Source organism: Rutidosis leptorrhynchoides, chromosome 2 (genome assembly GCF_046630445.1).
Source record: "Rutidosis leptorrhynchoides isolate AG116_Rl617_1_P2 chromosome 2, CSIRO_AGI_Rlap_v1, whole genome shotgun sequence".
Lineage (NCBI taxonomy): Eukaryota > Viridiplantae > Streptophyta > Magnoliopsida > Asterales > Asteraceae > Rutidosis > Rutidosis leptorrhynchoides.
In genome coordinates this window covers 159,738,219-159,753,992 of record NC_092334.1, presented here as the reverse complement: position 1 = coordinate 159,753,992, position 15,774 = coordinate 159,738,219, and positions in this window count along the sequence as shown.

Sequence of the window (15,774 nt, the reverse complement as noted above, 5' to 3'; positions counted from 1 at the left end):
TCTGCTCGATTGAAAGATTCGACCTCAATTGTCAATATGAAACAAAAATCGATCATATCATGTGTACTATCTCCAGTTATTCGATTCTCATCTTTTTATACAGCTAATTCACAACTGCACTTGGATATTAAAAATAGAAATAATGAAATTAGCTCGTTCTCCTCTGTTCTTGAAAACTTTTATACAATAGCTCAAATTCGAATCACTTTTCAAAATCTAATATTGCAGTTGTGTTGGAAATCATTTATGTAAGCTAACTGCAAAATATCAAGGTTCAATTTATTTTGTCGAGTTTTAATTTTGGAGTCAAACCTTATTTTAAAAAAAGCCAACACTTTTGTTCTTCGTGAAATTCAAGCTCGTTTCAATGTTTCTGTTTCAATTAAGGATTTGGAAAGTTCCTAAGAATGATTTCTAACCTATTTCATGTTGTAACAATTGTCCAAAACATTCTAAAAATCAAAATCAATTTTTTTTTAAAGAACTACGAACAGTAGCAGAGCTGCTTTTATTTTTATTTATTTTTTTCGTTTTCAAGTTATTCAAAGACCTATGTAAATCAATTATAATTTGTATCAAAGTCCTAAAAAGTGGTGGTTGTTAAAATCGAACTCTGGTCGATCTTGAAATTGTGAGAAAGATGAAGGAAAAGAGGGAAACAGTTAATACGGGTCATATATTAAAGGAATGGGATTTAAAACAGAAAAACAGACATAGCAAAATGGTTTAAGGGGTGTGCGGGTGAGCAGGTGGTCGCAGGTTCGAGTCCAGGCATGGACTATTATATTTTTGGGACTCATTTTATTTGAGGTAGTCTTCATTCTTTTGATTATTATTATTATTATTATTATTATTATTATTATTATTATTATTATTATTATTATTATTATTATTATTATTATTATTATTATTATTATTATTATTATTATTATTATTATTATTAATTAAATTACTAGTATTATCATTGTTATCATTGTTATGCTAAGTATTGTTATTGTAATTTTTATTATTATTATCATAAGTATTAGTAGTATCCTTATAATTAAAACCAATATTTGTATTTATTATTATCATTATTAGCATTATTATGAAAAGTAGCATTTTAGTAAAAGTATTATTTTTATTAAAAACTATTGTTATTAATATTATTAAAAAATAACATTTTTAGTAAAATTATCATTTTTATTACTATTAGGATTAGTATTATGATCATTATTATTATTAGTATTATTTTTAGATACATTATTATTATTATTATTATTATTATTATTATTATTATTATTATTATTATTATTATTATTATTATTATTATTATTATTATTATTATTATTATTATTATTATTATTATTATTATTTTTATGACTATTATTACTATTATTACTATAATTAATATTACCATTATAATCAAATACAACCTTTGTTACTATTATTGATATAAAAATATACTTATATAGTAATATTACATATAAGTATGTATTAATCATAATAACATTTTAACAAATTAGGTATTTTTAAATATATGTATATATATATATATATATATATATATATATATATATATATATATATATATTGATATAATTATATAAATATTAAACATTTTAAAATTACACAAATTAAATATATATAATACATAAACTTTAAGACATAATATATAAATCTGTTCGATTACGATTATATGTGTTAATATATATACAAATGATATAGGTTCGTGAATCCGAGGTCAACCCTGCATTGTTCAGTATCGTCGAATGAATATTTTTACTACAAAATATTGTATCGTGAGTTTCATTACTACCCTTTTAAATGCTTTTACAATATATATTTTTGGGACTGAGAATACATGCGCTTTTATAAATGTTTTACGAAATAGACACAAGTAATCGAAACTACATTATATGGTTGAATGGATCGAATTCGAATATGCCCCTTTTAGCCTGGTAATCTAAGAATTAGGGAACCGAGCCCCTAATTGACGCGAATCCTAAAGATAGATCTATTGGGTCTAACAAACCCCATCCGTTGTTCCGGATGCTTTAGTACTTTGAAATTTATCATGTCCGAAGGGAGTCCCGGAATGATGGGGATATTCTATATGCATCTTATAAATGTCGATTATCAGGTGTTCAATCCATATGAATGATTATTTTTTGTCTCTGTGCATGGGACGTATATTTATGAGAAATGGAAATGAAAATCTTGTGGTCTATTAAAATGATGAAAATGATCGATTATGATAAACTAATGAACTTACCAACCTTTTGGTTGACACTTTAAAGCATGTTTATTCTCAGGATTGAAAGAAATCTTCCGCTGTACATTTGCTCATTTTAAAGATATTACTTGGAATCATTCATGGCATATTTCAAAAGACGTTGCATTCAAGTCATTGAGTTCAGTAAAGATTATGATTAAGTAAATGACAGATTAGATCATTTATAGTTGGATATTATGAAATGGTATGCATGCCTATCAACTTTCGATGTAATGAAAGTTTGTCTTTTAAAACGAATGCAATGTTTGTAAAATGTATCATATAGAGGTTATAATACATCGCAATGTAATCATATGTTATTGTATTCATTCTTATGGATTAGGACGGGTATTTACATGTGGTATCAGAGCGGTAGTCTTAGCGAACCAGGTCTGCATTAGTGTGTCTAACTGAAAGGACCCGTTCATATACATTATAAATGATTCACAATAGTTGATTACATCGCGAGGTATTTGACCTCTATATGATACATTTTACAAACATTGCATTCATTTTTAAAAGACATACTTTCTTTACAACAAAAGTTGACGGCATGCACACCATTTCATGATACATCCAACTATAATTTGGCTTAATAATAATCTTGATCAACTCAATGACTCGAATGCAACGTCTTTCAAAATATGCCATGAATGACTTCAAGTAATATCCTTAAAATGAGTTAATGCACAACGGAAGATTTCTTTAATACCTGAGAATAAACATGCTTTAAAGTGTCAACCAAAAGGTTGGTGAGTTCATAGGTTTATCATAACAATCATTTCAATATATTAATAGACCACAAGATTTCCGTTTATAAATATATTTACACTCGCAAGTGTATAAAAGTATTCTATAAGTTGTAGGCACCCGGTAACAAGCCTTAACATTCATGTTTTACCCTCTGAAGTACACCAGATCAGGTGTGTTTAAAATAACCTCGAAGTACTAAAGCATCCCATAGTCAGGATGGGGTTTGTCAGGCCCAATAGATCTATCTTTAGGATTCGCGCCTACCGTACATAGACAAGTAGTTTAATGTTACCAAGCTAAGGGTATATTTCTGGTTTAGACCCACGTAGAATTAGTTTTAGTACTTGTGCCTATTTCGTAAAACATTTATAAAACAGCGCATGTATTCTCAGCCCAAAAATATATATAAAAAGGGAGTAATGAAACTCACAATACTGTATTTCGTAGTAAAAATACATATAACGTCATTTAACAAGTGTAAGGTTGGCCTCAGATTCATGAACGTATCAATATTGAGATTCAATATTGCAGGAAAGTACGTAGACGCAACGGAGATGATAAACACTAGATTGACCTCACGAGCATACCCATGAACCATATCCATCACCTCCATAGCTATAACCCATAATTTCCTTAGTTTCGACTCATTCAAAAAAACTATTTTGAAATCACTCGGACAGCACTCCGTCGTAATATTTTATGTATACTAATAATATCTTGAAATAATACAGAGCAAATATATATATTTATATATATAAATCGATTGAGAGAGTTTAGAGAAATATATTTTCAAGTTTCTATGAAATAATGAAACCTACTGAATTCTATTTATAATAGATTTTTGAATTATTAAAGTGAATTATTAAAGTATGAATTATTAAAGTATGAATTATTAAAGTGAATTATTAAAGTTAAAGTAAAGTAAAAGTAAAGTAAAGGTAAAGTTAAAGTATAGTAAAAGTATAAAAACTATGTATGTATAATACGCGTATAAATATATATAATATTAATTTAAATCGTTATATATATTTAATGAAATAAAATATAAATATCGTTATATTTATTATACTGGTTAAGTAATGAGTTGTCAAAAGTGATTCTAGATATTTATAAAAGTTATATTCGTTTTAATAATAAAGTTCTTTTTAAACTGAAAACGTCTTTGTACGTTTGAAAATAGATTAATAGAATATTATGGAAACCAATTCTCCACTAACTTTTGTCTAACTTTCGTAAATGACACTTTTTGTTTTTATTTATAAATAGCTTTACAAATTATTCTGAATATCGTTAAGAGGAATAGATTTTTCTCAAATCATAGTGGACCTCTCAACAGAGACTTGTAATCATAATTCAATGTTTCTAATAATTCAATCATTTAATATATATATTTTTAATTTCGTCAAAAATCATATTGAAACAAATACGTTCGTGTAAAGTATTATACGTTTAATACTTTATTAATATTCTCAAGTTATAATATATATATACATATACATATCTATTTATATATAACGGTTCGTGAATCGTCGGAATTTGGTCGAGGTTATAATGAATGTATGAACACAGTTTAAAATTCTTGAGATTTAACTTAACAAACTTTGCTTATCGTGTCAGAATAATATAAAGATTAAAGTTTAAATTTGGTCGGAAATTTCCGGGTCGTCACAGTACCTACCCGTTAAAGAAATTTCGTCCCCGAAATTTGATAGAGGTCGTCATGACTAACAATGAGAATGTTATTATAACGATTATAGAGTTTTATCATGTTCAAGAAGAATGGATAAAATAATTCGATTACTCGAAGCGTGTTAGTGAAGTTATCGTAAATGAATGAAATAAGATAATAGTGATTCGTCGTATCTTTTGACGTCATCACGATTGATCTTCGAAAAGAAAATCTTTGTAATCTATATTGGATTTGATTATTCGGCGATTAAGGAAATTATGATCCTCTTCGAATTAATGCGATAATCCATTTTGATTTCTCTGTCGGATATTTCACTATAAATCCACCTCATTTGTTTTCTTACAACTCACACCTTCTCAACTCATATTTTAAAGTATTTGTCAATATGCTTCATCCAGTGCTGATTCTTGATATACTCCTCACTTTCATATCTGTCGCTCTTCTTTTTCATCTGCTTCCGGAAGAATCTATTTACTTCTACTATACTCTTGGTTTTATAGTGTTTTTAGTTCTCCCGTGTCTTTATATTGCTATATGCATTGATATATACGGTTTGTGATTTATGGGTTGTTGTTGGGTTTTATATCTTTCCTTATATTTTAAAGTCCTTGCTTCTTCTATAATCATTGTCATCCACAGTTAATGCTCTCTTCTATTTGCTATGATTTATACTCCCATTTCTAGTTCGGAGCTTTGTCCTTTCATTTCTTCTTCTTGCGATTAAGCACCGATTGTAATGGTCCAGAATTCGTAGATATAAATTTCGGAATGAACATTGTTAATGTTCTAGGAAGGAAATTGTAATGACACGATCTTGACTTGTCAAATTACCAGAATACCTCGAAAAAGGCCGAATCATCAAGAAATATTTTCTTGATATTTAGAGATCAAAGAGAATACAAGAGTCGTGTAACCTAGCACATGATGATGTTATGATCTGTGAATCATCATGTTCCATTTAAAAACTCAGCATGAATTACTGTAATATAATCACGTTGATCAAGTGTCATTATATTATACTAACTCATGCTTCAGCTCCCAACACTTCTTCAAGAATATTCCTATTTTAAACTTGAATGTTTCAGAATTTAGAAACTAAAATAGTTTCTTTTATGTTATAATACAGATAGCGCGAAGAGGTAAATGATTTCATATAAGAATAATTATAAAAATATCTTCAGAAGTATGGATGATATTTATAATGAAAGATACGATGATATCTTAGAATGTCTAATATCAGAGGATGATGAAGGATATTGTCTGCAGGGGTTTAGAGTCAGGAGCAAGGTATTCGTTAATGACTTCAGCAAGTACTGAATCATTTGGATTCTTTGAAGGCAGGTTCAGTCTTTGTGATTTGTCCACAGCCTCCTTCATACTTTGCTCAATCCGTTTTCCAGTTCCAAAGCTTCTCTTTGCCAATATACTATCCTTTATCATCCAAGTTTTTACTGTTAAGGTCGTTTACAGTTTTTGCGGCTTCATCAGAATTTTTCAAAATTTCGAGAACTGGTTCGCAGTTTAGGGTGTTTTTCAGAAATTTCTCATTCAAAGAATGTAAGTCTTGGAGGTAGACGTTGTGTGTATATGTAATTGTTGATGTAGGCATGCTGCGAGGTTTCAAAATACTAATCGCTGATTCTCAATAATTGGTATCGCAATTCTTGTAATAAGGTACGAATGAGTATATGATAGAGTTTCGATAATTATAATGATTTTTTTTTTTGGAAAGTCAAAGATCAGTGAAGTTGTTGGTAAGTTTATTGCTAATGTGGTGAATATAAACGATTCCCCAGTAACGTTGGCTAAAGGGAAACGTATCTATCGAGGTTATAATAAGACTGTTTTGATTGAGAAGTCGAAGTTGACTTGCTGGAGCTGTGACAAAACTGTCTATTTTGAAACGGAATTGAAAAGTTATTTTAGCTAGTAAATGCCAAAGGGTCTAACACGGATACGTGTCGAACTATGACTTGGGTTTTGAGAGTTTTTCAGGTGTATAACTGTGGGTAACATGTGGTTGGATCATCATCTCGATTGTTCCTTAGTTGAAGTGTCTTCAGGAATTTCGAAGGGTTTGAGCACATATTGTAATCGTTAATACATATGATGTTCTAACACAGTTTTGAAGTCAAAGTATAGCTTTGAAAGATATAGGAATCTAAGAGTGATGATACTGGTTATATTTTGAATTGAATTATGCGATTTCAAAATCAGAATATGTAATTGAATTTGAATGAGTATGATTGTTTTGATTTATATGAAAGAATGGATATGGTTGTGAAAGTAGAGAGTATAGTTGATGATTGCTGAATCAGTTTCGAAAAATGTAATATATTAATTGTGAATTTATATATCTCTCGGGTATTACCTACCCGTTAAAATTTTTTCACAATTAATATTTTGTACAAAAGAAGTTTATTACAGTCTTTATGAAAATATATGTGTATATTTTCTTTAGATGTAATATAGATTTAATGAGTTAATATTAAATTAAACTCATTTGTTTTATGGTTGGAACTAGAAATGAGTAATCACTAAAACTTTATAAATTGCATAAGTATTTCTTCAATAATATTGAAATTATGAATCATTACTTTGTTATTTATTGGTTTTCGTGAAATTCTTGTGAACTTCGCAAGGTACGAATGATGTTATTTGAAAAGTTTTGAGTACATCGATGATGAAAGTGTAAAATCAAACATATATTCGAATAATACACTTGATTTATTATGAATTGGATTTTTATTGAATTGAGACAGAGATTGTAATTAATGATGGTTAAGTTGCGGACGAAGGACGTACATCATTGCATATTTGTAATATGAATTAACTGAGTAGTTAAGATTCACACATAATAGCTTAGTACGGGAAGATTCATTATGGTTTAAAAATTTATACATATAAAATATACATATAAATCTTTCGATTGGAAATGAGTTAATACTTCATAACTCATTGATACAATATATTTGTTGTTGATTAGAAATGATGTCCACAATGATTCTTGAACTGACAGAGTTTGTGATGTTACAGGTGCTGTTGATTCTGACGATACTGACGGCACTGACTGTGTTGATGATGCTACGGTCCTGTTGATGCTGTTGGTAAAACAATTCTAGCTTGTAAATCGTACACCATTTTCGATCAAAGTTTCTACTCTACCATCTCCGTTCACTCATCCGATTTACGATCAGAATTAAATAATCTCTAAGATTTTGGAGATTACATAACTGCCGCAGAGATATCTCTTCAATGAAGTTTATGAATTAATACTTCATCGTTTGTTGTTGTTGATATTCCTGGATATTTACAGGGCGTATGACGTTGATGTTTGAGATACCTATTGTGATGTTGCGGTGTGGGATGTGGATGTTGTTGTTGGTGGTGGTGATGGTACTGTTGGTGTTGCTGATGGTGGTACTGTTTATGCTGCTGGTGCTGCTGCTGGTGTTTGTAACCTTTGCACCATATTCTCCAAAGCCACTACCCGAGCGCGAAGCTCGTTGACTTCTTCTATTACACCGGGGTGATTATCGGTTCGGACGAGCGGATAAATAAAATCTAGAATTTGGTGTAGTATGTAATCGTGACGAGATACTCTAGAAATAAGAGAGAAAACGGTGTTTCGGATAGGTTCGCCGGTAAGTGCTTCAGGTTCTTCGCCAAAAGGGCAATGTGGTGGATGGAAGGGATCACCTTCTTCTTGTCTCCAATGATTAAGGAGGCTACGAACCCATCCCCAATTCATCCAGAATAGATGATGACTAATTGGTTGATCCATTCCGGTCACACTGCTTTCGGAACTTGAGTGGGATTCCATTTCGGAATCCGAGGGACTTGAACTAATGACGAATTCCATTTCGTACAATTGAATAAAGAATTTTTTTTTTCGATATGAAATGATTTTCCGGCTATCGGGTGGTATTCTAATTATATAGAGCAAAAGGTTTCGTAGATTACGGAGGAATTTACGGAATATGTCAGGCAAAGTTTACAGTAACAGATATGCTAAGATATGAATTAGCAGATACGCTAAGATATGAATTTTGTCTATACACTATTCATGCAATCAATGCAATAAGATGTGTCTAGACTAAGAATGATAAGCAGGTAATTTCCGACAAAAATGATGAGCAAAACTTTTGACATGCAGACACGGTCGAAGTCCAGATTCACTAATGCATCCTAACGACTATCAGTTAGACACACTAATGCAGACCTGGTTCGCTAAGACCACCGCTCTGATACCAACTGAAAGGACCCGTTCATATACATTATAAACGATTCACAATAGTTGATTACATCGCGAGGTATTTGACCTCTATATGATACATTTTACAAACATTGCATTCGTTTTTAAAAGACAAACTTTCTTTACAACAAAAGTTGACGGCATGCACACCATTTCATAATACATCCAACTATAATTTGGCTTAATAATAATCTTGATCAACTCAATGACTCGAATGCAACGTCTTTCAAAATATGCCATGAATGACTCCAAGTAATATCCTTAAAATGAGTTAATGCACAGCGGAAGATTTCTTTAATACCTGAGAATAAACATGCTTTAAAGTGTCAACCAAATGGTTGGTGAGTTCATAGGTTTATCATAACAATCATTTCAATATATTAATAGACCACAAGATTTCCGTTTATAAATATATGTACACTCACAAGTGTATAAAAGTATTCTATAAGTTGTAGGCACCCGGTAACAAGCCTTAACGTTCATGTTTTACCCTCTGAAGTACACCAGATCAGGTGTGTTTAAAATAACCTCGAAGTACTAAAGCATCCCATAGTCAGGATGGGGTTTGTCAGGCCCAATAGATCTATCTTTAGGATTCGCGCCTACCGTACATAGACAAGTAGTTTAATGTTACCAAGCTAAGGGTATATTTCTAGTTCAGACCCACGTAGAATTAGTTTTAGTACTTGTGCCTATTTCGTAAAACATTTATAAAACAGCTCATGTATTCTCAGCCCAAAAATATATATAAAAAGGGAGTAATGAAACTCACAATACTGTATTTCGTAGTAAAAATACATATAACGTCATTTAACAAGTGTAAGGTTGGCCTCAGATTCACGAACGTATCAATATTGAGATTCAATATTGCAGGAAAGTACGTAGACGCAACGGAGATGATAAACACTAGATTGACCTCACGAGCATACCCATGAACCATATCCATCACCTCCATAGCTATAACCCATAATTTCCTTAGCTTCGACTCATTCAAAAAAACTATTTTGAAATCACTCGGACAGCACTCCGTCGTAATATTTTATGTATACTAATAATATCTTGAAATAATACAGAGCAAATATATATATTTATATATATAAATCGATTGAGAGAGTTTAGAGAAATATATTTTCAAGTTTCTATGAAATAATGAAACCTACTGAATTCTATTTATAATAGATTTTTGAATTATTAAAGTGAATTATTAAAGTATGAATTATTAAAGTATGAATTATTAAAGTATGAATTATTAAAGTTAAAGTAAAGTAAAAGTAAAGTAAAGGTAAAGTTAAAGTATAGTAAAAGTATAAAAACTATGTATGTATAATACGCGTATAAATATATATAATATTAATTTAAATCGTTATATATATTTAATGAAATAAAATATAAATATCGTTATATTTATTATACTGGTTAAGTAATGAGTTGTCAAAAGTGATTCTAGATATTTATAAAAGTTATATTCATTTTAATAATAAAGTTCTTTTTAAACTGAAAACGTCTTTGTACGTTTGAAAATAGATTAATAGAATATTATGGAAACCAATTCTCAACTAACTTTTGTCTAACTTTCGTAAATGACACTTTTTGTTTTTATTTATAAATAGCTTTACAAATTATTCTGAATATCGTTAAGAGGAATAGATTTTTCTCAAATCATAGTGGACCTCTCAACAGAGACTTGTAATCATAATTCAATGTTTCTAATAATTCAATCATTTAATATATATATTTTTAATTTCGTCAAAAATCATATTGAAACAAATACGTTCGTGTAAAGTATTATACGTTTAATACTTTATTAATATTCTCAAGTTATAATATATATATACATATACATATCTATTTATATATAACGGTTCGTGAATCGTCGGAATTTGGTCGAGGTTATAATGAATGTATGAACACAGTTTAAAATTCTTGAGATTTAACTTAACAAACTTTGCTTATCGTGTCAGAATAATATAAAGATTAAAGTTTAAATTTGGTCGGAAATTTCCGGGTCGTCACACTAACTGATAGTTGTTAGGATGCATTAGTGAGTCTGGACTGTGATGACCCGAGAATTTTCGACCAAATTTAAACTTAATCTTTATATGATTTCGATACGATAAGCAAAGTTTGTAATGTTGAGTTTTGATAATTTTGGAACGGTTTACATGAATGCATTTACCCTTTTTGACCATTCCCGACGATTCACGAACAATCGATTGTAAATAAATGTATAGATAAATATAAATACAAGTATACGTAGATATTATTATGAACTAATAAAAATGCACTTCAATCAATTGAAATTATTAATGTGAAAATAAAATACATAATAAATAAGTTACTATTAAAAAATATATATATTTATATGAATTCTGGACATTAATAATATTATATGGATTGTAAATTATAAATATTAAATATTTAATATAAGTTATTATATAATATATTATATAATTAGTAAGTAGGATAAAATTTATAAATTGTAATATATTAAATTACAAGTTGAATATAACTGTTATGTTAATGTTATTAACAATAATTTCATGATAAAACCAATATGAATATTGGAATAATTAATATTATTATATATATATATGAGTATGTAAAACTTGATATGTACAAGTAAAATTAATATTGTTGATATTATTATTATTAAAATTATTAGTTTCACCATTATTATTAAAACTAATATTGATGTTTATATAATTAATATTATTATATTATGTTTCTTTATATATTTAATATACATAAATATACAGTTGATACAAATACTGATATATATACATATATGTATAAATTCAAATTTTAGTTATATGTATAAATAAAGATAATTATAGAAAATCAGATATATATATATATATATATATAAACACATATATAAATAACAAATGTATATATAAATACTTAAACAAATAAGTATATATATATATAAACATGATTATATACAGATACATAAAGATATATATGCATATACAATATTATATAATAATAAAAAAAAAATAGACATCTACAGATAATTACAAATTTACGGGGTATATTAATATTCATTCAGATATATTCATTTATAAAATAAATACTGATTTATATATATAAATTACGTGTGAGGTTATCTGTTGGATTCAGTATTATTGTTTCCCTTTTTCTTTATTCTCTGCTCGTGAACCATTCTATCAATATCATCACCATTACAAAACAACTCACAATCAAATCCTGTCTCTGCATCAATTATTCGATGCTTATTGTAAATAAAACTTATGTTTGATTGATCGAAAGAAAAACAGAAAGGGAAAAACAGAAATCGATATAGCTGAACTTTTTTTTTCTGTTTCTTAACTTTTTCACCAAAATCAGATTTTGAATCAAATTTTAAAATCTATTAATGCAAAATTATTAGGAATCTTGTATCTAAACTAACTGCAAAGTTTGAAACTCCAATTCTATATATTGAATTCGAATTTAAAGTCAAAGTTAATTTCAAAAAAAGTCAACCTTTTGTTCATCATAAAATTATTAATTTCGTTGATGTTTTGGAAACAATTAAGGATTCAGAAAGCTTATAGGAGAGATTTGCAACGTATTTCATGTATAAAGTTTAGTCTAAAACGTTCTTAATCTCGAAAATCAATTTTTTTTTAAAAACCTGTCGCGAACAGCTTCCTGTGTTTGTTTATTTTTTTTTTATTTTTTTTTTGTTTTCTATTAATCAAGGACACAAATTTTCTAGTTCTTTGTTTGTTTGCAAGTCTGAAATGAAAACACAAATTCATTATTTTGGTTAATGGGGTTCACTGATCGGATTGTTAAACTATGAAGAAGAGCAAGAAATTGAAACTAAAAACAATACGGGTTATATACATTAGAGGGGGAGTTTAATCAGAAAAGTAAAGGCAGCAGAGGGGTTTGTGTGCGTGTTGGTTAAATGAGAGGTCTCAGGTTCGAATCCGGTTGCGGGCATTTTTTTTTTTTTTTTTAAAGAGGGCTTTGGAAGGTATAATTTATTACCAAAATTAATAATATTATTATTATTATTATTATTATCATTTTCATTATTGTTATTATTATTATTATTACTATTATTATTGTTGTTGTTGTTAATAATATTATTGTTATTATTATTATTATTATTACTACTATTAAGTATTGATATTATTAATAATAGTATTATTATAAAATATTATGAATATCATTATTATTATTATTAACATTACCAATGAAATTATTATTATAAATTTTTCCATCTAAAAGTATTAGTTAACATTATTATTATGATTATAGTTATAATTAAGAATAATGTTAATATTATGACCATTATCTCTATTATTACGTAAACATAAAAACTATGACTAATATTATTATCATTTTGTTATTTAGTAATAATAGTATTAAGTATTGATATTATTAATAATAGTATTATTATAAAATATTATGAATATCATTATTATTATTATAAACATTACCAATGAAATTATTATTATAAATTTTGCCATCTAAAAGTATTAGTTAACATTATTATTATGATTATAGTTATAATTAAGAATAATGTTAATATTATGACCATTATCTCTATTATTACGTAAACATAAAAACTATGACTAATATTATTATCATTTTGTTATTTAGTAACACCACAATTTATTAATAACATTATTCTTAGTATTAATAACATTTTATACTTATTATTATTATTATTATTATTATTATTATTAACAAGAGTATTATTATTAAGTTTATCATTAGTAATAAGATGGTTATTAAGTACTAAGTATTAATTATTTCCAGTATTATTAAATTATTCAATTTATTAAAAACTACTACTATTATCATTATTATGAAATTATTATTAAAAACTATCAATAACATTATCATTAATAGAATTATTAATACTATTATCATTATTATTAATATTAGTATTATAATTAATTTATCATATAACATAACAAAATTTATACTTTTATTTAAAATATATAAAATGAATATATAATGAAGTAAATAAGTTATTGACATAAAAATTATATCATTAATAATAATATATAAAATGACCGATTACGATTATATGTTTTAATATATATACGAATGATATAGGTTCGTGAATCCGAGGCCAACCCTGCATCGTTCAATATAGTCATATGTATTTTTACAACAAAATACATTTGGTGAGTTTCATTTGATCCCTTTTTAAATGCTTTTGCAATATATATTTTTGGGACTGAGAATACATGCGTTGCTTTTATAAATGTTTTACGAAATAGACTCAAGTACGTGAAACTACATTATATGATTGGATTATCTAATCGAATATGCCCTTTTTATTAAGTCTGGTAATCTAAGAATTAGGGAACATACACCCTAATTAACGCGAACTCTAAAGATAGATCTATCGGGCGCAACAAGCCCCATCCAAAGTACCGGATGCTTTAGTACTTCGAAATTTATATCATGTCCGAAGGAGGATCCTGGAATGATGGGGATATTCTAATATGCATATTGTGAATGTCGGTTACCGGGTGTTTAATCCATATGAATGATATTTTTGTCTCTATGCATGGGACGTATGTTTATGAGAAATGGAAATATGAAATCTTGTGGTCTATTAAAATTATGAAATAATTATTTATGTTAAACTAATGAACTCACCAACCTTTTGGTTGACACTTTAAAGCATGTTTATTCTCAGGTACGAAAGAAATCTTCCGCTGTGTCATTGCTCATTTTAAAGATATTACTTGGAGTCATTCATGACATATTTCAAAAGACGTTGCATTCGAGTCGTTGAGATCATCAACATTATTATTAAATTAGTTATAGTTAGATATATTATAAAATGGTATGCATGCCGTCAAATTTCGTTGTAATGAAAGATTGTCTTTTCAAAAACGAATGCAATGTTTGTAAAATGTATCATATAGAGGTCAAGTACCTCGCGATGTAATCAACTGTTGTGAATCGTTTATAATCGATATGGACTTCGTCCGGATGGATTAGAATGGGTTTCTACATGGACTTCGACCGTGTCTGCATGTCAAAGAGTTTTGCTTATCATTTTCTGTCAAAAATTACCTGCTTATCATTCTTAGTCTAGACACGTCTTACTGCATTGATTGCATGAATAGTGTATAGACAAAATTTGTATCTTAGCGTATCTGCTAATTCATACCTTAGCGTGTCTGTTACTGTAAACTTTACTTGGATATTCCGTAAATCCCTCCGTAATCTAAGAAATCTTTTGTTCTATATATATACGGATATTCTATGTAATTAGAATACCACCCGATAGCCGGAAAATCATTTCATATTGAAAAATCCTTTATTCAATCATACGAAATGGAATTCGTCATTAGTTCAAGTCCCTCGGATTCTGAAATGGAATCCTACTCTTGCTCCGAAAGCAGTGTGACCGGAATGGATCAACCAATCAGCCATCATCTATTTTGGATGAATTGGGGATGGGTTCGTAGCCTTCTCAATCATTGGAGATAAGAAGAAGGTGATCCTTTCCATCCACCACATTGCCCTCTTGGCGAAGAACCTGAAGCCCTTACCGGCGAACCTGTTCGTAATACCATTTTCTCTCTCATTTCCAGAATAGCTCGTCATGATTATATCCTATCTCAAATTCTAGACCTTATTCATCCGTTCGTCTGAACCAACAATCACCCCGGTGTAATAGAAGAAGTTAACGAACTTCGCGCTCGGATAGTGGCTTTGGAGAATATGGTGCAAAGGTTATAAGCACCAGCAGCATCACCGACATCAACAGTACCACCATCAGCAACACCAATAGTACTATCACCACCAACAACAGCAACATCTGCATCCCACACCTTA